Source organism: Chiloscyllium plagiosum, unplaced genomic scaffold (genome assembly GCF_037043375.1).
Source record: "Chiloscyllium plagiosum isolate Xiang-an unplaced genomic scaffold, Cpla_swu_hap1 HiC_scaffold_25, whole genome shotgun sequence".
Lineage (NCBI taxonomy): Eukaryota > Metazoa > Chordata > Chondrichthyes > Orectolobiformes > Hemiscylliidae > Chiloscyllium > Chiloscyllium plagiosum.
Genome location: NW_028270163.1, coordinates 14,734,406 through 14,757,340, shown reverse-complemented (window position 1 = coordinate 14,757,340; position 22,935 = coordinate 14,734,406). Strand labels below are relative to the sequence as shown.

Genomic DNA, 22,935 nt, shown 5'->3' with positions numbered 1-22,935 from the left:
GAAGATATTCTAGAACTTGATAATGTGGCTACCAAAGTAAATATTGATTGATACTATTTAAAATTAGCATTCAATCTTATTATTGTAGTGCACATGAAGTCCGTGCATATTCCTATGGTTTAAATGGTAGTTTTCCTGACTTAGATATGTATACATGGTCGACAATACCCTCCAGCGTATCTCCTCCACTTCCTGCAACTCCCCCCTTAAACCCCAACCCTCACAATGCAACAAAGATAGAACCCCCCCCCCGCCCACCCCCCCGGTCCTCAACTTCCAACCTACCAACCCCCATATACATCACATCATCTTTCATCACCTCCGACACCTACAAACAAACCCCACCACTAGGGATAGATTTCCCTCCCCACCTCTTTCTGCGTTTCGGAGAGATCATTGCCTCTGCGACACTCTTGTCAGATCCAAATTCCCCACCCTACTCCCGGCACCTTCCCCTGCCACCGCAGGAAGTGCAAAACCTGTGCTCACACCTCCCCTCTTGCCTCCAGCTAAGGTCCCAAAGGATCCTTCCACATCTGACAGAAATTTACCTGTACTTCCATTAATGTTGTCTACTGCATTTGTTGCACCTGATGTAGTCTTCTCTACATCGGAGAGACAAGGGTGCCACCTTGTGGATCATTCAGAGAACATCTCTGGGACACCTGCATCAAACAACATCACCACCCTGTGGCTGAACACTTTAACTCCCCTCCCACTCTATCAAGGACGTGCAGGTCCTGGGCCTCCTCCATCACCAAATTCTAACCACCTGACGCCTGGAGGAAGAACGCCTCATCTTCAGCCTTGGGACCCTGCAACCACACGAGATTAATGTGGATTTCACGAGTTTCCTCATTTTCCCTCCCCCACCTGTTCCCAGTCCCAGGGTTCCAACTCGGCACCACCCTCTTGACCTCCCCATCGTTTTTCCCATCTATCCGTTCCACCCTCCTCTCCGACCTATCACCTTCTCCCCCACCTTCACTACCTATTGCATTCCTAGCTACCATTCCCCCCATCCCTACCCCCTTCCATTTATCTCTCAGCCCCCGGCACACAATCCTCATTCCTGATGAAGGGTTTATGCCCGAAGCCTCGACTTTCCTGCTCCTTGGATGGTGCCTGACCTGCTGTGCTGTTCCAGGACCACAGTGTTGACTTAGAAATGTACATATCAGAGAATTTCTGTTCTATATGTTGATTCATTTATGTTTCCCCTTCTGATGCTCCCTGTAAAATGCAATCACTAAGTTATGTTTTAAGTTCCGTGATTCCTTTTGCTATGTGACGAAATTTTAAAATACACTTTTTCCTTCTCCTGTTTAGGTTTGCACTGGTTTCTCAGCTTTTCTTTGCAGAGGTGAGAACATTCTTTGAGCCATTTCTGTTGGCAATTGTCTGCTATCTCGTAGGAAGTTTACAAGAATGCCAAATTTAATAATTTCCCTAACTTATCGTGGGAATTAACCTGGCTTCCATTTCTATGTTCTCCAACAGTGTGACCATGCCCTATGACCCAATGACCCAACAACATGAATAATCATGGACCTGTCCTTCACTTCCAAGTAAGATGGGCATGCAGATCGGAATCACCAAGCTTAATACATTTGGTTTTATAGTGCATATTTAACCAACAAGCACACCCTTCATCCTCACATAAAGTATGTTAGGAAAAGGTATCTATTCAACAGGGTGGAAGAGTGGGATGGAACCTATTACAAGATATTGAAAGAAAAATATTTGGGCGGTGGTCTCTTTTTCAACAATGGCTTCTAACACATGGATTTTTCAATAAAAAGCAGAGACATACATGCAACATTGGTTTTGGTACAGCCTCAACAGTAATATTAATTTTTTAGCCTTCCTTTAAGTTTTGGTTATGCAGAATTCCCCAGCAACAAATTAGTTGAATCTTTGCACTTGCTATTCATTGGCCCTTTGAAAAATGCCTTTTGAAATATTTGACACCGAGATATCCTTTTTATTTAACTGAGGTTTTTCACCCAAAGATCGACCGTTATAAATCAAGTGTTTCTAATCAAATCACTATGCAAATAGTACCATTGAATAGCATTATATAATTAAAAGAGAACCTCAATTTTTTCAGCTTTAGGAAATTAGTATTAATTAATATGGTGAGGATATTTAAATCTGAAATGTTTTATGAACTAACATTTGTTTCCATTTACTAAAGTCCAATATTATCTTTTTGTGAGTGACTGTTTATGGTAACTATTTGTATTAGTCTAGCACAAAATCTTTTCCATAAATTCATGGATAACATTAACTCCAATCACTTACTTAATCTATTTATATAATAATGATGCCAATATTGCATCCAGGTCACAGATATGGTTGGTACCAAACTTCTGAAATTGTACATGACATATTTTGTCGGAGAATGTTACTGAAGCTGGAAGGCAGACATAAAAAACATTCCCAATTCTGTACCATCAGAGGTAAGATAGTTTGTAGACATTTAGCTATCATGCTTCGTGCCTGGCTTGCATTACCCCGACTTAATCTGAGTGCAATCTTGCTTGAAAGATGAAGATGGCAAAATCCCACTGTGATAATACATCTATTTATCCGTTGAGAATGATCCCACCCTTTGCTGTGGCAACTAACTGTTTCTTAATCAGTTCTAACATTATTGTCCTCCACTGTTCTGTCTATAAATCTATACTCTCTGTGGATAACTTTTTTAAAAGAAGAATTGCATGACATCTATCCTAAGGTTGCTGTAACTTGTTTTCCTGTCACTACTCTAACAGGTTAAAATTATTATTCAAGGTTCCCTATTGGGAGAGTGGGGATCTGGATGTTTCCTTTTCTTTTATTTCTGCTTCTGTTTTTAATCCTGTCTTTTGTATACAAAGATGGTGCCAGAAAATAACGACTTTATACACTTTTCACTGTATTCCTGTATTCCTGTAATTGAGTGCAAATGACAATAAAATCTAAGTCTAAATTTAAATCCAGAAGACAACAGCATAGCAACAGGAGTAGGCAATTCAGCCCCTTGAATGCTCTGCCATTCAGTAGCATCATGCAGGAAGCTGGAAGAACACAGCAAGCCAGGCAGCATCAGGAGGTGGAGAAGTCAACCATTCTGAAGAAGGCTTACACCCGAAACGTTGACTTCTCCACCTCCTGATGCTGTCTGGCTTGCTATGTTCTGGCAGCCTCCTGCTTGTCTACCTTGGATTCCAGCATTTTCAGTTTTTTTGTCTCTATTCAAAAGGATCATGGTTGTTCCAACATTCCTCACATTCACTTTCCTGCCCTTTCTCTGCAAACCTTGATTCCATTCCTAATCACCTTTCCAGACAAGAAGTCCAAATTCTTTTCATTTTTGCCTGATGATCCAAATCCTTAAACTATAGAAAAGTTGAATATTCTATGCACCACACCTCGTACTTACATCGCTGAGCCTGACCTCTGTGATGCGCAAGTTGTCGGAGGGAATCCTGAGGGACAGGATGTACATGTATTTGGAAAGGCAAGGACTGATTAGGGATAGTCAACATGGTTTTGTGCATGGGAAATCATGTCTCACAAACTTGATTGAGTTTTTTGAAGAAGTAGCAAAGAGGATTGATAAGGGCAGAGCAGTTGATGTGATCTATATGGACTTCAGTAAGGCGTTCGACAAGGTTCCCCATGGGAGACTGATTAGCAAGGTTAGATCTCATGGAATACAGGGAGAAGTAGCCATTTGGATACAGAATTGGCTCAAAGGTAGAAGACAGAGGGTGGTGGTGGAGGGTTGTTTTTCAGACTGGAGGTCTGTGACCAGTGGAGTGCCACAAGGATTGGTGCTGGGTCCTCTACTTTTTGTCATTTACATAAATGATTTGGATGCAAGCATAAGAGGTACAGTTAGTAAGTTTGCAGATGACACCAAAATTGGAGGTGTAGTGGACAGCAAAGAGGGTTACCTCAGATTACAACAGGATCTTGACCAGATGGGCCAATGGGCTGAGAAGTGACAGATGGAGTTTAATTCAGATAAATGTAAGGTGCTGCATTTTGGGAAAGCAAATCTTAGCAGGACCTATACACTTAATGGTAAGGTCCTAGGGAGTGTTGCTAAACAAAGAGACCTTGGAGTGCAGGTTCATAACTCCTTGAAAGTGGAGTCGCAGGTAAATAGGATAGTGAAGAAAGCGTTTGGTATGCTTTCTTTATTGGTCAGAGTATTGAGTACAGGTGTTGGGAGGTCATGTTGCGGCTGTACAGGACATTGGTTAGGCCACTGTTGGAATATTGCTTGCAATTCTGGTCTCCTTCCTATTGGAAAGATATTGTGAAACTTGAAAGGGTTCAGAAAGGATTTACAAGGATGTTGCCAGGGTTGGAGGATCTGAGCTATAGGGAGAGGCTGAACAGGCTGGGGCTGTTTTCCCTGGAGCGTCAGAGGCTGAGGGGTGTCCTTATAGAGGTTTACAAAATTATGAGGGGCATGGATAGGATAAATAGGCAAAGTCTTTTCCCTGGGGTCGGGGAGTCCAGAACTAGAGGGCACAGGTTTATGGTGAGAGGGGAAAGATATAAAAGAGACCTAAGGGGCAACTTTTTCATGCAGAGAGTGGTACATGTATGGAATGAGCTGCCAGAGGAAGTGGTGGAGGCTGGTACAATTGCAACATTTAAGAGGCATTTGGATGGGTATATGAATAGGAAGGGTTTTGAAGGATATGGGCCGGGTGCTGGCAGGTGACACTAGATTGGGTTGGGATATCTGGTCAGCATGGACAGGTTGGACCGAAGGGTCTGTTTCCATGCTGTACATCTCTATGACTCTATGACTCTAGATGCTTACATAGAACAATACAGTGCAGTACAGGCCCTTCAGCCCTCAATGTTCACCAATCTGTGAAACCAATCTGAAGCCCATATACCCTACATTATTCCATTATCATCCATATATTTATCCAATGACCAGTTAAATGGCCTAAACGTTGGTGAGTCTGCTATTGTTTCAGGCAGGGCATTCCACACCCTTACTACTCTCTGAGTAAAGAACACCTGTCCTATATCTATCACCCCTCAGTTTAAACCTTTCTCCCCTCATGCTAGCCATTACTAGCCGAGGAAAAAAACTCTCACTCTCCATCCTATCAAATCCTCTGATCATCTTGTATGCCTCTATTAAGTCTCCTCTTAACCTTCTTCTCTCTAATGAAAACAGCCTCCAGTCCTTCAGCCTTTCCTCATAAAACCTTCCCTCCATACCAGGCAACATCCTGGTAAATCTCCTCTGCACCCTTTTGAATGCTTCCATGTCCTTCCTGTAAAGCAGCGACCCGAACTGTATGCAATACTCCAAGTGTGACCACATCAGAGTTTCATACAGTTGCAATATGACCTCTTGACTCTGAGACTCAATCCCTCTACCAATAAAAGCTAACACACCATATGCCTTCTTAACAACCCTCTCAACCTGAGTTGCAACTTTCAGGGATCTATGTACATGGACACAAAGATCTCTCTGCTCATCTACACTACCACTACCATTAGCCCAGTACTCTGCATTCCTGTTGCTCTTTCCAAAGTGAATCATCTTACACTTTTCTGCATTAAACCCCATTTGCCACCCCTCAGCCCAGCTCTGCAGCGTATCTATGTCTCTCTGTAACTTACAACATCCTTCATCACTATCCACAATTCTACCGACCTTAGTGCCATCCGCAAATTTACTAACCCGTCCTTCTACGCCCTCATCGAGGTCATTTATAAAAATGACAAACAACAGTGGCCCCAAAACAGATCCTTGCAATATACCACTAGTAACTGAACTCCAGGATGAACATTTCTGATCAACTACCACCCTCTGTCTTCTTTCATTTAGCCAATTTCTGATCCAAACCGCTAAATCACCCTCAATCCAAGGCCTCCGTATTTTCAGCAAAAGCCTACTATGGGAAACCTTATCAAATTCTTTACTGAAATCCACAAACATCACATCAACCACTTTACCCTCATCCAACTGTTTGGTCACCTTCTCAAAAAACTCAGTAAGGTTTGGGAGGCACAACCTACCCTTCACAAAACCTTGTTGATGGATCCCTAATCAAATTATTCCTTTCTAGATAATTATAAATCCTACCTTTCATAATCCTTTCCAATAGTTTACCCACAACCGAAGTAAGGCTCACTGGTCTATAATTACCAGGGTTGTCTCTACTCCCCTTCTTGAACAAAGGGGCAACATTTGCTATTCTCTAGTCTTCAGGTACTATTCCTGTAACAATGACAATATAAGCATCAACGGCAAAGGCTCTGCAATCTCCTCCCTAGTTTCCCAGAGAATCCTAGGATAAATCCGGCCCAGGAGACTCAAATATTTTCACACTTTCCAGAATTGCTAACACCTTCTCCTTATGAACCTCAATCCCATCTATTCTAATATCTCAGTATATATTTTATCTCAATATTCTCCTTAACAACATTGTCTTTTTCGTGTGTGAATACTGACAAAGAATATTCATTTAGCTCCTCTCCTATCTCTGCAGACTCCACGCACAACTTTCCACTACCGTCCTTGACAGGCCCTAATCTTACTCTAGTCATTCTTTTATTCCTGACATACCTGTAGAAAGCTTTAGGGTTTTCCTTGATCCTATCTGCCAAAGACTCCTCATGTCTCCTCCTGGATCTTCTTAGCTCTCTCTTTAGGTCCTTCCTGGCTAACTTGTAACACTCAAGCACACTAACCCTTCATATCTCATCTTTACGTAAGCCTCCTTTTTCCCCTTGACAAGAGCTTCAACTTCTTTAGTAAACCACGGTTTCCTCACTCGACAACTTCCTCCCTGCCTGACAGGTACATACTTATCAAGGACATGCAGTAGCTGATCCTTGAAAAAGCTCGATATTTCAATTGTGCCCATCTCCTGCAGTTTCCTTTCCCATGTTATGCATCCCAAATCTTGCCTAACCACATCACAATTGCTTTTCCCCCAGTTATAAATTTTGCCCTGCGGTATATACCTGTCCCTTTCCATTGCTAAAGTAAACTTAACCGAATTAAGGTCACTTTCACCAAAGTGCTCATCGACCTTCAAATCTAACACCTGGCCTGGCTCATTACCCAGTACCAAATCCAATGTGACCTTGCCTCTTGTTGGCCTATCCACATACTGTGTTAGGAAACCCTCCTGCACAAATTGGACAAAAACTGACCCATCTAAGATACTCGAACTCTAGTGTTTCCAGTCAATATTAGGAAAGTTAAAGCCCCCATAACAACTACACTGTTACTTTCACTCCTAACCAGAATCATCTTTGCAATTCTTTCCCCTACATCTCTGGAACTTTTCAGAGGTCTCTAGAAAACACCCAACAGGGTGACCTCTCCTTTCCGGTTTCTAACCTCAGCCCATATTACCTCAGTAGATGAGTCCTCATAAAATATCCTTTCTGCCACCGCAGTACTGTCCTTGACTAATAATGCCACACCTCCTCCTTTTTTACCACCTTCCCTGTTCTTACTGAAGCATCTAAACCCCGGGACCTGCAACAACCATTCCTGTCCCTGCTCTATCTATGTCTTCAAAATGGCCAACATCGAAGTCCCAGGTACCAACCCATGCTGCAAGTTCACCCACCTTTTTCTGGATGCTCCTGGCATTGAAGTTGACACACTTCAAACCACCTTCCTGCCTGCCAGTACATTCCTGCAACCTTGAAATCTTATTCATGACCTCACTACTCTCAACCTCCTGTACAGTGGAGCTACAATTCTGGTTCCCATCTCCCCGCTGAATTAGTTTACATCCTCCCGAAGAGCATTAGAAAACCTCCCCCCCCCCCCACCCCCAGGATATTGGTACCTCTCTGCTTCAGATGTAGACCATCCCATTTGTAGAGGTCCCACCTACCCCAGAATGAGCCCCAATTATCCAGGTATGTGAACCATCCCTGCAATCTGTTCTCTCTTGCCTTGTGAGCAGGTGGCACAGATAACAAACCAGAGATAACAACTCTGTTTGTTCTAGCTTTAAGCTTCCACCCTAGCTCCCTGAATATCTGCCTTACAACCCAATCCCTTTTCCTACCTATGTCGTTGATGCCGATGTGGACCATGACTTGGGGCTGCACCCCCTCTCCTTAAGGATCCTGAAAACATGCTCCAAGACATCACGGAACTTGGCACCTGGGGGCAACATACCAACTGCGAGTCGCTCTCGTTCCCACAGAATCTGCTTCTGTAATCGGAATTGGACGTTGTGATAAGGTATGGTCTGACCAGATTTCTGTACAGCTGGTCACAGTTTCTTTAAACTTATAATCCATGATTTTGCCAATATCATTCAAAATTCAATTGGCTTTCTGCATTAGCTGAATATTCTAGTCTAGACTTTGCACTCATAATGACCAGGAAGCTGTCAGCACCATCAAAACCATGTCACTTAAACCATTGCGATCTCCACACTTGTACAGAATAACATGGAAATTCAAATATTGCTGACAATAAATCTATACTTCTCCAAAGACTGAACTGTTAGCACATTGCCCAATGTGCAATCAATGGGAAATCTAAAAATTTATGGTAATGTTCACTTTTACTAGTAAATGTTACATTTATTACCATTAATATCACTATAAAATGTACTGAAAATATTACACCTTGTTGAATATGATGTAACTAATATTATTTAATATTAGTTTTATTAGGTTTTAATATTATCCTAATTTCACAGTTATTGTTAAATAGCTACATTTGCCATGAAAAGCTACTTTTCCATCGTTTGGAATATCATATTCCTCTCGTGTTATTAAAAAGTATACATTTTTGAATTTTTAGACAAGTTTGATTGGATGACATTTTTCCTTTTATCCAATCATAATTATGTATATAACTGAAGTGAAGGATGAAATGCTTTTAACTTCCTGATCTGCTCTTTGTGAGAATATCCTAATATGATTGGCTGCTTACCTGCTTGTTAACAGCATTGCTGATACACTTGGTCCTCTTGACTTTAAGCCAGACTTAAATAGTCATCAAGAAAAGGAACAGCCATGACACAGAAATTGCTTTACTGTTGATCACAAAATGCAGTCACATGCATCCTTATATCTCCTTGGTCTATTTACAATGTAACTATTTTAATAATATTTGCAGAGCATGTACTTAATCTAAATTTTACTATGTGTGGAACTTTACTAATGCTGCTTTTTTTTTTACACTCCCAAGTGATGCCTAATGTTATGCATCAGTTTTAGGAGGATGGTAGATGGTAATTTGCAGATTGTTTCCTGGGCTATGGTTGACCTAAAACCATGAGACTTCATAGTGTCAGATAAAACACTGGAGACTTTGAAGGTAGCTCGTCTACATTGTATACCACTGTATTTTCACTCACGTGTGCCTGTTCTGGTCGAGAAGCCAGATATACCCAGTGATAGTGGGAAGGAGTCTGGAACATTATCTGTCAGGAATAATTCTATGCATTTTTCTACCCACCTAATATATCCTGTTCAGCTCATTATATAGTTTCTGAAAAGGTAACCCTTCTGATCTGGTCTTATATATAATTGACTTCTAAAGCTGTTGTCATAGTATAAAACTGAAACAAGTCTTTCTCTAAAACCAGAAAGGAGAAATCAAAGTTCTATACTGAGTGATTATAGAGCAGCTATACTGAAAATATTGCATAATTGTCAAATAATTATCATAATTGCATAATTTCCTTATTATATGGATGTAGATTGTAAAACTACAGTTTACTTCTTCAAGTTTTGATTGTTTCAGAGTTTCTCCAGTGATGTGACATCACTTGGACTGAATAGCCTCAAAGTAAATTTTGCTTCTGGTTGTAGCGTAACTAAGATAGGCTACATTAAAATCTTTAACATCTGTTTTAATATTGAAGACAATTCTGGAGAATTGTTTGCGATCTTCTTAAGTTTGAACCTGTGGTCAGATTAAAGCACTTTCTTTGTTACTTTAAAATGCTCCAGTTGGTTAAGTAACTGGAGTATGCATGCACAGCATTCTCTGAATGGTGACAACAGGAAATACTACTGGTAAAGATGGACTTTGAATGGGACAGATGGGAGATGAACCTAGACCTTCTGGTCAAAAGATAAGGTCACTACTACTGCAAAACAAGACCTTCTAAAAAAAATGATGCTGCCATGTTTCACTTTTCAACAATAACTTGCATTTATATTGCATTTTAGGAGAGCTAAACATGCCAAGGGACATCACAGAGGTTTCATAACAAAAACTAACACTGAACCACATAGATATTTGAATAGATGACCAAATGTTTGGTCCAAGGATGGTTTCTTGTTAATCTTAAAAGAAGCATGAATAGAGAGATGATTATAACAGTTAACATTGAAGATTAAAGGTTTATTTTCAATTGCATTTATTAATATTATATTTCCTTAGAATGAAACTGATGTATTGGTCTTTTTAAGCATGACTTTCTGTTTAAGAAAAGAAACTGCTGTAATTTAAAACTGTTGATTCCAATGGATGCAGTAGTGAATGATGTTCACAAATTCCCTGTTCTAGCTAGTGACGCCTCCCAGTCATTCCTCTCTTGAGCCACTGTGTGAGGCTGAACTAGACTACACACAGCCTTCATGTTCTGTTACTCCTCAAGATGTGTTCCAGCCAGTGATGCCATCCATCCATCATCAGGATTGCCTGTTTCTTCTCAGGGACTTTACCAACACTGCGCCTACTACTTGCAGAATTAGTTTTGACTTTTATACATTTATGCATTTCATTTGCAATAATTTGATGTTGAAAGAGAGCTGGTAGAACTGCTGATTTTTAACTCTGTCTAAAGTTAATCGGTAGTGAAAGTTATCCAGCAGACCATCATGATGAAACTGTGTACAATGCATAGGTAAGTGTAACTCCAATGCAATCTCCATATAATACTATGCAGACTGACATCTGAATTTACCATCACTCAAATTCTTTACTCACCACTTGGGAAGGATGACCATTTGAGTTCTCCAAATGGTGTATTAGATAAGCAAATTCAATATCGTCAAAGTCCCTCCCTGCTGGCATTGTGAATGCACAATCGCGGCAATGGTTCAAGAAAATAACACACCACCATCTTCTTCAGAGCAATTAGGGATGGGCACTAAATGCTGCCCAATCCAGTGATGCTCACATCCCGTGGACAAATCAGGGAAAAAAACACTGACAGGGATTCATGCTCTTAATTCATCAGTTCTATCTCCAAAATAGATCCTTAACGATATTTTTATTTGAAAATGGGTGATTTTATTTATTTTTCAATACAGTAATATAACATTCCTTAAACTACACTGTTGCCATTAACAGCCTGTCTTAAATATCTATAAGCCATTAATTTGTACTGGGTTTTAGCATAAACTTTTTTTTTAAACGGACAGATCCTGTGGAAGATTAATAGGGCAGTCTTCGAGCAACAGCACTGGGATTGCAACTGCACCTGCAAACTGACAAAATAAGTATAACTGGAGGATTTTTATGAAATTGTCACTTCTTTACGACCCCCCAGGGAACCTGCAGCAGTAACATGGCTGGTCCTGACCATACCAGAGGTTATTGAATTCAGAAATTAACATTTGTATTCTTTCACCATCCTCTAAAAAGGGAGCTGGGTATTTCAAAATCAAGAAGGGGAGCCTCAAGAAACGATGAAGTTGAGTATTTAATAAAATGTGTCAGACGTTTTTTTGCGCCATTTCATATTGAGCTTGTAACCATTGACGCAAGGAAATGAGGGGAACGTCACTCGGAATTTGTAACATTGGGGCACTTAATAATTGACACAGAGGAGTGGGCGTGGAGAAGGGTTAAGACTGTGTACTGTTTGGAATGTCATTTTCTAACTTATGCAGTTGAGGACATAAAATCCGCAGGAAATGAGAAACAGGAACTGTGGAAGTGCCTTGAAACCAGGAAGACGAGCCAGAGGCGAAAAGTAGGAAAATCTTTTCATCGAAGGTCAGGTCTGGAACCTGGATGTCTCCAGATTTCGGGTCTGACGCCCGCGAGTTGATTTTGTTTTCTCTCTGTTTTGAACCCAAGGCTGTATCTGCAACAGGCTTTGTACGAAACGAACGAGTAATCCGTGAAATTGCTTGAAGAACTGGTGGCGGTCACTGCTGAAATTTGATGGAGTACGGGATATGATTGTTTTGCAGTGTAAACATTTGACTAGCTGACTCCTCATTGCTGACCGTTAATTTACTGTTTGTCATTGTCAGGGAACTTTACTGGTACTTAATGTTTGGGGAGCTCGACTGCTCCCACTGATCCTGTCTCCCAGCAACTGTGCTGCTGGATTCAGGGATCTGCAATATAATTGCATCCCATCGCAGGGGATCATTAGAAACAAGAACACAAACAGCCTCTCCAGCCTGCTCCACCAATCAACAGGATCATGGATTCCTCACACTTTAACTTTCCTCTCCTTTCCCCTTAACCCTTAATTCCATGACTGGTTAAGAACCTATCCCAGCCTTAAATGTACACAGAGACTCTGTCGCCAATAGCAAGGAGTTCCAAACACTCTCAATTCTCTCAGAGAAGAAATTCCTCCTCATCTCAGTCTTAAATTGGTGCCTCTTTATTCTGAGACGGTGCCCTCTCGCCCCAGACTCTTCCATGAGAGGAAACATCCTCTCAGCACTTGCTCCTTGAAGCCCCTTAAGAACACTATATGTTTCAATGAGACCACCTCTCATTCTTCTAAACCCCAGTGAGTAGCCTTTGCTCATAAGCAATCCCTCCACACTGGGGATCATCCTAGTGAACCTTCTTTGACCTGCCTCCAATGAAATTATATCCATCCTTAAAGGACGTGTCACTGGAAGTCCTCTGTGGCAAATGAGCATTGTGCTGCATTGTGGGGTTCACTGTATGTGTAGCTCAGTGGATTGCTAAGTAGGCAGTGTCCCTGCCCCTTAGCCTAAAGTGCCAGGTTGGAGTCCAACTCCAGACTTTGACATCTAAAAAACAGTGTGTCACATAATGTGACTAAACAGTTGGAGTACTAACCTGTGAAATACACCTGTGATAAGAAAAAAGATTTCTGGTCAACCATAAATTGCATCTGTTATCACTATCCATGCACTAAACGAGTGTATCATGCCAGACAACACGAAGTCTTAACTTTTAAGAAACAGTTCAGGTTAGAGCTCTCATTGGAAACGTTAAATTCTGTTTCGCTCCCCAGATACTGCCAGATCTACCTAGTTTTTTCCAGTCTTTTCTGTTGCTAATTCAGCTTTCCAGTGTTTTGCTTTTATTGCAACAGAGTCCCAAGTGAGCTGATTTTTCCGAGTGATTTTGAGGTCCAGTTGCCAATACTATAACATCTGGAGTTCCTTCATATTCTCGCCAACTCATTTCACTCCTTTAAACAATTACTCCCAAAATAATTTTTTGAGCAGGGTTTTCATTATCTCCTATCACTAAGTGCAATATTTTGTTCAACATTACAGCTGGGCACCATCCCAGGACACTCTACAATGTTAAAGGCACCATTTGAATAGAAATAATTGTTGTTAATCCCGTTAAAAACTACACACTTGGATTGTCTATCATGATTTAGATTTAATCACCTTATGTCATAATGACAGTGAGTCAGTGACGTCAGATGCACCAGAGGTAAAGTGATGCAACATGTTTTATAAATAACAAATAGTGACATCTTACTAGTTTTATTTTCTGCAATGATAACACTGTAGTCAACTTCAGATATTTCAGTCAAGCTTTAACTGGAACAAAACATGTACTTTGGCACCCTGGTTGCATTTTTTGTTTTTACTTTACAGTTGGAAATAACAAAGTGGGAAAGCTTTTTGGATCCATACTTGGTGGCTTCTCTGTGAAGGGAGACAGAGGTGGATTGATAACTGGAGACTGCTCTGTGGAAATGTTCACCAGCGTCATTCCATCTTAAAGGCATTTAAATTAATTAGTGGTCAGTTTACAACATTGTTAAAGCCCTCAGAGGGTTCTGAGGAACCAGCTGCTAATCTGCTCCCATGTCACTAGTATTAAATACTACACATGTAGGATCTAATTGCAGTGCACTTGTTAATCCCTGATTGGGCAGTCAGAGTGGATTCTATTTCTCAACGATCCATGATGCACAGTGTAATTAATGCAGTCCAACTAATGTCAGATTGGCACTGGGCATTTACTTTACAACGCACCAGTCGCAGTAGCACACTATAGGAGCAAAAGTTAAAGTATAACTGTAAAGTTTTACTCAAATTAATTCCGAGGCAATCCTGATCCCAAAACCCATCACTCCCTCGGATTCAGCAGTCTTTAACACAACTTTGGGACTCACATTCGGAGTGACAAATTAAAATAAAGTGGGTATAGGGCTTCCTATAAGGCTTTAAAAAAAGTGACAGAAAATTTGAAGTAAATACAGAAAGTGCTGGAAATACCTTGCAGGTCTGGCAACCTCTGGGACTTGTAGTTTATCCTGTATCTACATTTGCTGTTCTAGCGCAGTCCACTTGATGGCGACACTGGCGACGGTTAGAAAGCACTCATCCTCTAACTTGGCCTTTAGAGAAAAAGCTAATGTGCCCGGGTCAGCCAGGATACCCAGCCTCCTGTTAACAAGTACATGGAGCAATGAAAAAAATATTAAATATTTAACCAGCTCATGCTGGGGGTTCTTTAAAAATCATTTCACAATGGGGCGATCGGGAATAAATCCGGAGCTGTGCAGAAATATCTTAACGAAATCGTATCACATTCAAACCGGTAGGTGTAAAATTTCTTCACAAATGAACACACAGGTGAACTACAAAGCAGTGGTTTCGTTCAGCGGACGGAAAGTATCGGTGCAGCGAAGGACGTTAAATGATGTCCTGATTCTCTGAACATTGCCAAATCGGATGCTGAGCATCAGGTATCTCTCGATACATTCATTACTAAAGCTCTCAACCTGGTAAATCTTGTCACTCCTGATACAATTTCACGTTCATAACACATTTGAAATGACGCCTGTATTGTCATACGAATACATTCACTGCTTATAAAGAAACTTGCAGTTTATGTTTTGAGTGACAGTTCTCAAACAGGAAATGCTGGGAAGACACATCGGCTCTGTAGAGAAAGGGGGAAACAAGACAAGATTTCTAGCAAAGTGACCCTTTGCTACAATTTATTCCCCCGCCCCCTTTTCTCTACAGTTACTGTTTGAGGTGAGTGACATTTCCAGCGCTATCCTTTTTTTTAATTCCAGGGTTCCTGTATCCCGTTTTATTTGTCTAAAAGAAATGGAGTCTGGGAACAGGAATGGTGCCAGATTGTCATCTGCTACTGGAGCACTTGCCTGGAGATGAACAACATTATTGAGGTAAGCAGAGACAATAGTTTTTAAAAAAACCAAACACGAGTAAGGCAGACAACAGCAGGTCTCATCTTCATCAGTAATGTAAGATGTATTTGTCGCCTCACATTATGAACAACAAACATTATTATTGAGACCAGCTGCATTACAGAATGTCACAACATTAAACACATTGCCTGGCTGCAGATGAACAATCAGCTAAACCATCTGTTTGCATGCTACAGACCGAAGGTGAATTCACAGCCGAACCTTACAAACTTGGCGGGAAAAGGGTGCGGAAACCATTAAAATCTCAGCAGATTTGGGGAGGGTGGATGGGGGCAGAGACAATGTAGAGCAAGAAAATCACTTTAAAAGAACACCAGGTTAAAGTCCAGCTGGTTTATTTGGAAAGCTAGTGCTTCCAAATAAACCTGTTGAACTATAACCTGTTGTTGTGTGATTTTTAGCTTAGTACACCCCAGTCCAACACCGGCTCCTCCAAATCATGACTAGAAAATACGGTTTTCACAAGTCTTCAGAATCAGGAATCAAAGGAACCAGGAGGACGAGTTTGTATGATTGTTATACCTACTCTCACCACAAGAAGGCGCAGGGAATTGCATGTCTCTGAGGCCATTGCAGAGAAAGGCAACTGCAGTCCCAAAACGATCCTCCTCTTCCTGGGAAACAGCTGTTTAACGCCAAAATAAAAACAGCACCTGATCAGAAGTTCCGCAGAAACATTACAAATGACATTTGGGTCACCTGCTTTGCACCAATGATAAAACAGTGGAGTTAAACAATTTCCAGCATATTTAATCCACATTTTGTTTAAACAGGGCCAGTAATAAAAGGGGAAAGAGTAGTCGTGCTTCACTGAATAGCCCACTGTGCGGCAATTGTCTAGTATTGGCCCAGAAAGGCTCAGCAAATAAAAACTGGACGTTCTCCTGCACTGTTTAACCTCCTTCGCAGACAGTACCGTTCCCACTCACCTCTCTTCCTCCTGAATCCCGTGCACTCGATACTGCTCAACACATTTACTGACGACACCTAGACTGGATGCTACATATGCCAATTATTTTTCTTTCTTCGGGCTATTCTGCGACTTTCCCCGAAGGGGGTTAAAGATCAGAATAGCTCTCCGTTCGTGTACCGCAAAGGAACTACTGTAAAATGGCCTGACTCCGTTTCGGCTCTGTTAGCATTACCTATGCAATGCGAGAGCAAACATATCAAACATTTCTCACGTTCAAAAGTTGGCTAAGGATAACACTGGTTTGTCGTAAAGACATCTTGTCCAGAGTTGAAAAATGTGGTGCTGGAAAAACACAGCAGGCCAGGCAGCTTCCGAGGAGCAGGAGAATCGACGTTTCGGGCATAAGCCCTTCTTCAGGAATCTTGTCCAGACCCTGGAAACTCCGCTGTCATACACATATCAGGGTTAGAATGGAATACCCTTTCTGGCAAAGGCAGAACATTTTGTAGAGATGCGGGAAATGGAAGACGATGTATAATTTGGGGCTTGGTAACTCTTTTACAATATAAAATGTGTGCTGTCCATGACTAGAGACGCTGGGTTTCCAGTCTTGGCAACACTGGGTATCGATATCACTGATCTACCACACATAGATTAATAAACCCAATGAAGTCTGACTGCATAACTTTCAGCTTAATTACTACTGCAATTTATAAGCTTAACGAGGCAACGTTTCTCGCAGGTAACTCTGTTACGGAGTAGGTGATGCAGCTCATTCATAGCTTCCGCACGCCTGAGCAGCCTTCCATGTGAAGCAGCGAGCACATAGAGGCAGAATATTGCCTGATCCTGGAGATCTGAAACAAAAAGAAACAAAACAGAAAACGCTGAGGGGGAGAGGGGGGGGGGGATCTCAGCAAATCTGGCAGGTGTTGTGGAAAGGGAGGAGAGTTAATGTGAGGAGTCCGGTATGACTTCTTCAGCATTGATGAAGTGAGCAGGTAACTGACTCAGGCATAACACAGATGTGTCCCTTGGAAGGTCGGAACCTCCAAGACGCGTCGCCCGCGTTAATATTCCCATCCCAGTTTGCCCTTTTCGGGTCTGACCCCTCCGCCAACTCCATTAATGGTCTCAGTGCTCCCCTCCTGCCCTGGCTTTCAAACGGAAGGACTTCACCAAAAGTAGTTGTTTATTCCCACGCCGAGCTGCTACACCATGGTCACCCCTTCTGCTGCTTCACTCTCCTTTCCGGGTAACTCGCACCATGTACCTATCATAGCCCAGAGACGGCCATCTCACAGAAATGACCGACTCAGCTTCAGTAAACGAAATCGTTTCTGGAGACAAGGTCAGTTTATATGGCTCGATTGACGGCAGAAACAACTTTAGCAGCATGGACACGCGCGCAAAAAAAAACCCCTATTTTATCAATATCCAAAATCATTGCAGTCATTGCCGCCCTGATTAAATACTTCCCCTTCACGCCTCTCCTTGTTCAATGGAGCGCATTCTACCTTTAAACCTGCCTATTAAATAAACCGCTCACTTCGTTCAACCGTTGTTTTCCACGGAGGGGCTTTAAGCTTTTCCAAATAACCTGCACATGACGTAAGGCCCGAAAGCGGTTTCCGATCCGACTAGTCCACCGAGATCTTAATGGGATTACAGGAATATTCTGGTGAAAGGGGACAATATGAACAGATCAGACTGACACACCGTGTAACTGGCGGGGAAGAGAATGCAATGCATTTGTAAGAACCGGGGACAGATGGTTCTATCAAATTCCATTTGATGCTACAGAAAGCGCTTAAACGCGATACTGGACCAATGTATCTTTCTTATTCAGTGACTTGAAGCAGATTGTGGTCGTGAAGGAACACCAATGTATGTAATCTTTAATAAAACAGGAGCAATTGTAAAGAATGGGTTTCAAATAAGGAGCCTCAAGGCATGTCATAGGCAAAGAGCAGAGGGTGGCATCTGTGTTAAATTTGAGCCAAGTGATCCCAACGATAAATTGAGCTCCGCTGGTGACTTTAAATGGCCGGGCAGTGCTGGTGTTTTCGCTCGGTGAAGAACAGGTGGCATTTGAATGTCAGATCTTGTTGCATTGCCCTCGGGAGAATTCGCTGCGCTGTTCAGACATTCCAAACACTGACCTCAAATCCTCTCCGCACTTAAGACGCAAATGTAAAATGATCTCCTTTTCCTTGACAAGTTACCCAGAGGAATATTGCTGACGGGAAAATACTTTCAGAAGTCTCCAGATTAGATTATGTTATTTCGGTGCCGCTGGGTTAATGCTCACGAAACTTGAATGTTGGTACCCATATGCAACTCGATGTACAACTTCCAGAATAAACTAGTGTCCACGCAGTGGAATAGCTACATCACTGTTCAAAGAGACCTTTTCAATGTTCAAGGGAATGAATATTGTGATCGACTCTACTGTTTCTTGACCCAGAAGGCGTTAATATTGCAAGCTTTGGCACAACTTAACAAGATGTCCAAAAGGTTGACTCTAGATCGAAGTTGTATTTTTAAAAAAACTTTACTAAAAAAAACCCTCTAAAGCCTGTACATTGAAATCCAATGCAAAATGAGTGTTTGGATAACTTTGTCAGTGAATCTTCTGTCTGTTTATCAAAATCAGGAAAAAAGTCACAACAGATAGTTCTTCTCAATTGGTCGGATGGATTCTAAATTCTTTAGCCATTTTCCTTAGCCATCCAGAGAAGATAATTATCTCTCTAAAAACTTTCAGATGAGCTCTCCATTGTTTCTTTCAATCGGATAACTGAATAAGATTTTACTTTTGTATCGGTCATTAAAGAAGACTTAATTAAAACTGGCTTGGGTTCCATCGTATGCATTTTAATTTAAATAACATATTTCAGAGAAAATCTAAACCACTCCAAACTTTCTGAACAGATCACAATTATGAAGCTAACGTCGTTACAATGAACTGAATGGTGTTCCTAATATCGCGAGAATAGCCAAGAGATTTGATTAACATTTTCTTCAGTTTATTGCTAAATTAGTTGGTGCCCAGTGTTGTATTCTCGTAGCAAAACAGAAATTGCTGGAAAAACTCAGCATGTCTGTCAGCATCTGTGTAGGGAAAGCAAGGTTAAAGTTTCGGGTCCCATGACCCTTCTTCAGCACGGATTCTAGTACCGTGTTCTACACAAAATGCTGACCTTTTGGAACAGTACCGTTTCCAGGGCTTTGTTCAACGTTATATGGAAAAAAAAATCGCTTCTCAGATTGTTCTCTGGGGAAGCGTGATTATTTTAAACGATGGCCAGGAGAAATACAAAGCTGAATTTCAAAACTTTCATCTAGTTTTGTGCAGAGGGAATGGAGATGGTCTGGTGGTATTTTCAGTGAACTGTTAGCCCAGAGATCCAGCTAATGTTTTAGGAATCTGTGTTCGAACGCTCCGCTGGTGGAAGCATAGTGGATTTCAATTCAATAACAAATCCGGAATGAACAGTCTAATCACCATCGTCAATTGTTGGGGGGAAATCCATTTGGCTCATTAATGTCATTTAATTAGGTTACAAATAAACATTTATGTAGCTATTTTAAGAGTTCTTTCACCTTTAACAGGTTTGCAGAGAGATATTGACAGGAAACTGCCATCCCTACGTGGTCTGGCTTAAAAGCAATCCCTGAAGAAGGGCTTAGGCCCGAAACGTCGATTCTTCTGTTCCTCGGATGCTGCCTGGCCTAATGTGTTTTTCCAGCACCACATTTTTCAACTTAAAAGCAACTCAACATGTGGTTAATTTTTAACTGCCTTCTCGAAAACAAATGCTCGCTTAGCCAATTATACCCACATCCTGAGAGTGAATTTAATGGAAAAAAAGTTAGGCAACATTAGAACACCAGTTGAGTTATTAGTTAACAGATAACTAGAAACATCAGTTAGTTTATTATCATTGGAAATAATGGAGGCATGTTCTTTAGCTTTGAGTTGAGTCCCCAGCTGATTAATTTCATATGAAGGAATGATGCTGGTTAAAGATGCCGTTTGACCAAGTGGAAGGGGACTTCACTTCTCATTTTTTAAAAAAATCTTATTTCCATTGATAACTAAAAAAGATTTCTCGAGTCTGCATGATAAAGCAGTTAAGGTCTTAAATTTCTTCTTCAAAGCAAGTTGCATCCAGAACTCGAGTCGCCTCTCTAAATAGAATCACAGTCTTAAGCTATTTAAATGTCATATTTACCCCACAGCTGTTACCTCAGGTTGTTAAGATTCAACTGTTCTAAAGTCTTAACATTCCTTGAACAAATCAGTTTGATCCCACAGCTTTCCTTACTCATGTAGTTGTACTAAAGATTTGCACTGCTTGAAGTAGCCAGTATTTTGCAAGAATGACAAGTTTTCTTCACACAATTCAAAGTGACTTCATTCCAAAATATTCACTAATTTAATTTATTAAAGATTAAGTTCTCCTTTTAGTTTGTTACTTGTGCTGTGTATTTCAAATTATTGGTAACCTGATCGTTTTCGACACAGTCACGCTGATTATTTCATTATGCATAAACTTGCACAAAAAAACAGACATGTGTAACATAGCATATGATGTTTTTTCTCTCACTGTGTGTTAATGGTTCAATGTAATTATTTTCTTCAGAGAATATATATTGCTAAGTTATTCGTCTCTAGTCGCCGTCAGCCAGATTTTTTCCAACCTTTATCCACCGTTCACCTGCTCACATTTTCAGCAAGGGGCTATCTGATCCTCACCATATTTAGGAAACTTTGACCAGTGTCGCTGGTTGTAGTGTCCCTTCAGTGACAGCTTCAGCTGAAATCGGATAACTCTGCACAGTCCAGAAATGAATCTTAGGCCTATTAGCTCAGCGTTGTACAAATGCAATTATTCTCTGGCAATGGGAACGGGGCTTTTTCTTTCCTCCAATGATAGTTTCACCATTTCGTTTTCAATCTCAATGTCTTGGCAGGCATCCTGTAGTCTTTCCACCTGTCCGTCAACCAAGTTGATTTCTATTTATGCCTTATTCAATTCTCTTGGCTTTGAGCACAGTATTGGCTTTCAAACTCTTGCTATATCTCTACTCACTTTCTACAGATTGTGGCAACAATAAACTGCTGCTGGCACAGATAGACTGCAATTGTCAATACACTTCTTTGTTGGGGTTTTCTATTGCTGAATGAGTGCGATTGAGCTGTATTACACATATATGTTATACAAAGTTTGTTTTCACCTTTATGTCTAGCGTGGACAAAATGACAATTCAAAAGCTTGCATCACAACGCATTTATGGTTAAATAATTGAAACTAAACATAAAAAAGATACATTTAGCCTCGCGACAATTTATCTCAATGCCCAGAGATTAAAGTGCTTTTGTCACACCAACTAAACTTGAGCTTGTGACCAAATACTTAATTGAAGTCTTTATGATAAATAACGTGTCCACGTGGCTAGATGATTTGACTAACATACATTGGGGGTGAGGGGACAAAACGTAATGTTTCAGATTAAAAACTAAATAGGGAAGAGGTAACTAAAAGACTGGCAAATGCTAGAGTAGAAAAGTCATCCAATTCAGATGGAATGCTGGTAGGTGGAATCTTCGGTATCAATGTTGCAGTCTTCATTGGAAGTATTGAAGGTGCGACATGACGCACTGCCACGTAATGAGCAGAACCTTGTTCAAAAAAAGGGAATAAACTTGTATTGACCAGATAGCTAAATGGTGAGATTAATATTCCAGCACAAAATGAAATGGCATTTAGAATAATTTACACTAATAAATGAAAGTCAGTATGGATTTGTTAAAAGCAAATTTGTTAGATTAATTCGATCGAGTTCTTTGAAGAAATATCAAAGTTGATATGGGTGATGTGTTGGACTATGGTCTTTGGTAAAATAACCCAGAATGATTTATTCACAAAATTAAACCTCATAGACTTAAAGGAGTGGTGGCACCTTAAATGCAAAGTTGGCTGATGGCCATCAAATTGAGAGTAGTGGTGCATTATCATTTTTTTCTGATTTGAGGTAAGTATACAGTGGTGTTCCCCAGAGGTCAGTATTTAGGGATCACTGCACCATTTTATATATTTTAATGGTATGGAGCTGGTTTGATCTTTGCAGAAGAAGTGAAACTTGGCAAAGAGCTAATGATGAGGAGGAGAGTAACAATCTTCAGGAAAACAGTGTAATGAAAAGGGGAAACATGGGAGATGAAATTTAATAGAGAGGTGTAGAGGGATCAGTTTTGGTAGAAAACAAATTAGGAAGGTCAATATGAAGGAAATAGTCCAATCCTAAAGGGAATTCGGGAATACAAGAGGTCTGGACATATACGTCCACAAATGTTTGTTGAGAGAGCTACTTTAAAATGTGATCCTTAGCTTTATTCAAAGAATAATAAAACATTCAAGCAAGAAAATTAAGCAAAACATTTGCAAAACATTGATTTTGTCAGCTTTAATACTATGCATCGTAGTGTAGGTAAGTTGCACAGACATCAGAAATGTTTTTCAAGAATAGTAACAGAGTGAGGGATGTCAGATATATGGGAAGTTAGAGAGATTGGAATTTTTCTCTTCATAGCAAGGAAGGGTAAGAAGAGATTTT

General features: G+C 40.7%; 2 long non-coding RNA genes across 8 annotated transcripts in view; one reads left to right on the top strand and one right to left on the bottom strand.

Annotated features, from left to right (window-relative positions):
* Positions 1–22,935, top strand: part of LOC148145281 (uncharacterized) — a 53,340-nt gene that overhangs the window by 13,552 nt on the left and 16,853 nt on the right. For 5 of the 6 annotated variants that reach the window (XR_015761374.1, XR_015761375.1, XR_015761377.1 and 2 more), the window contains 3 exons: positions 1,330–1,363; positions 1,501–1,568; positions 15,243–15,356. This is a non-coding gene — a long non-coding RNA (uncharacterized LOC148145281). Of the gene's footprint in view, positions 1–1,329; positions 1,364–1,500; positions 1,569–2,345; positions 2,463–13,806; positions 15,357–22,935 lie in introns of all 6 variants that reach the window. The other variant, XR_015761378.1, reaches the window with a different exon arrangement.
* LOC148145282 (uncharacterized) lies at positions 4,639–21,707 on the bottom strand. Of its 2 annotated transcripts, none has more exons than XR_015761379.1 (4): positions 17,861–21,707; positions 15,921–17,168; positions 14,434–14,604; positions 4,639–12,132 (listed from the first exon to the last, which is right to left on the bottom strand). It is a non-coding gene; the product is annotated as an uncharacterized LOC148145282 (long non-coding RNA). The 2 variants fall into 2 exon arrangements; XR_015761380.1 differs by having other exon boundaries at positions 15,925–17,168.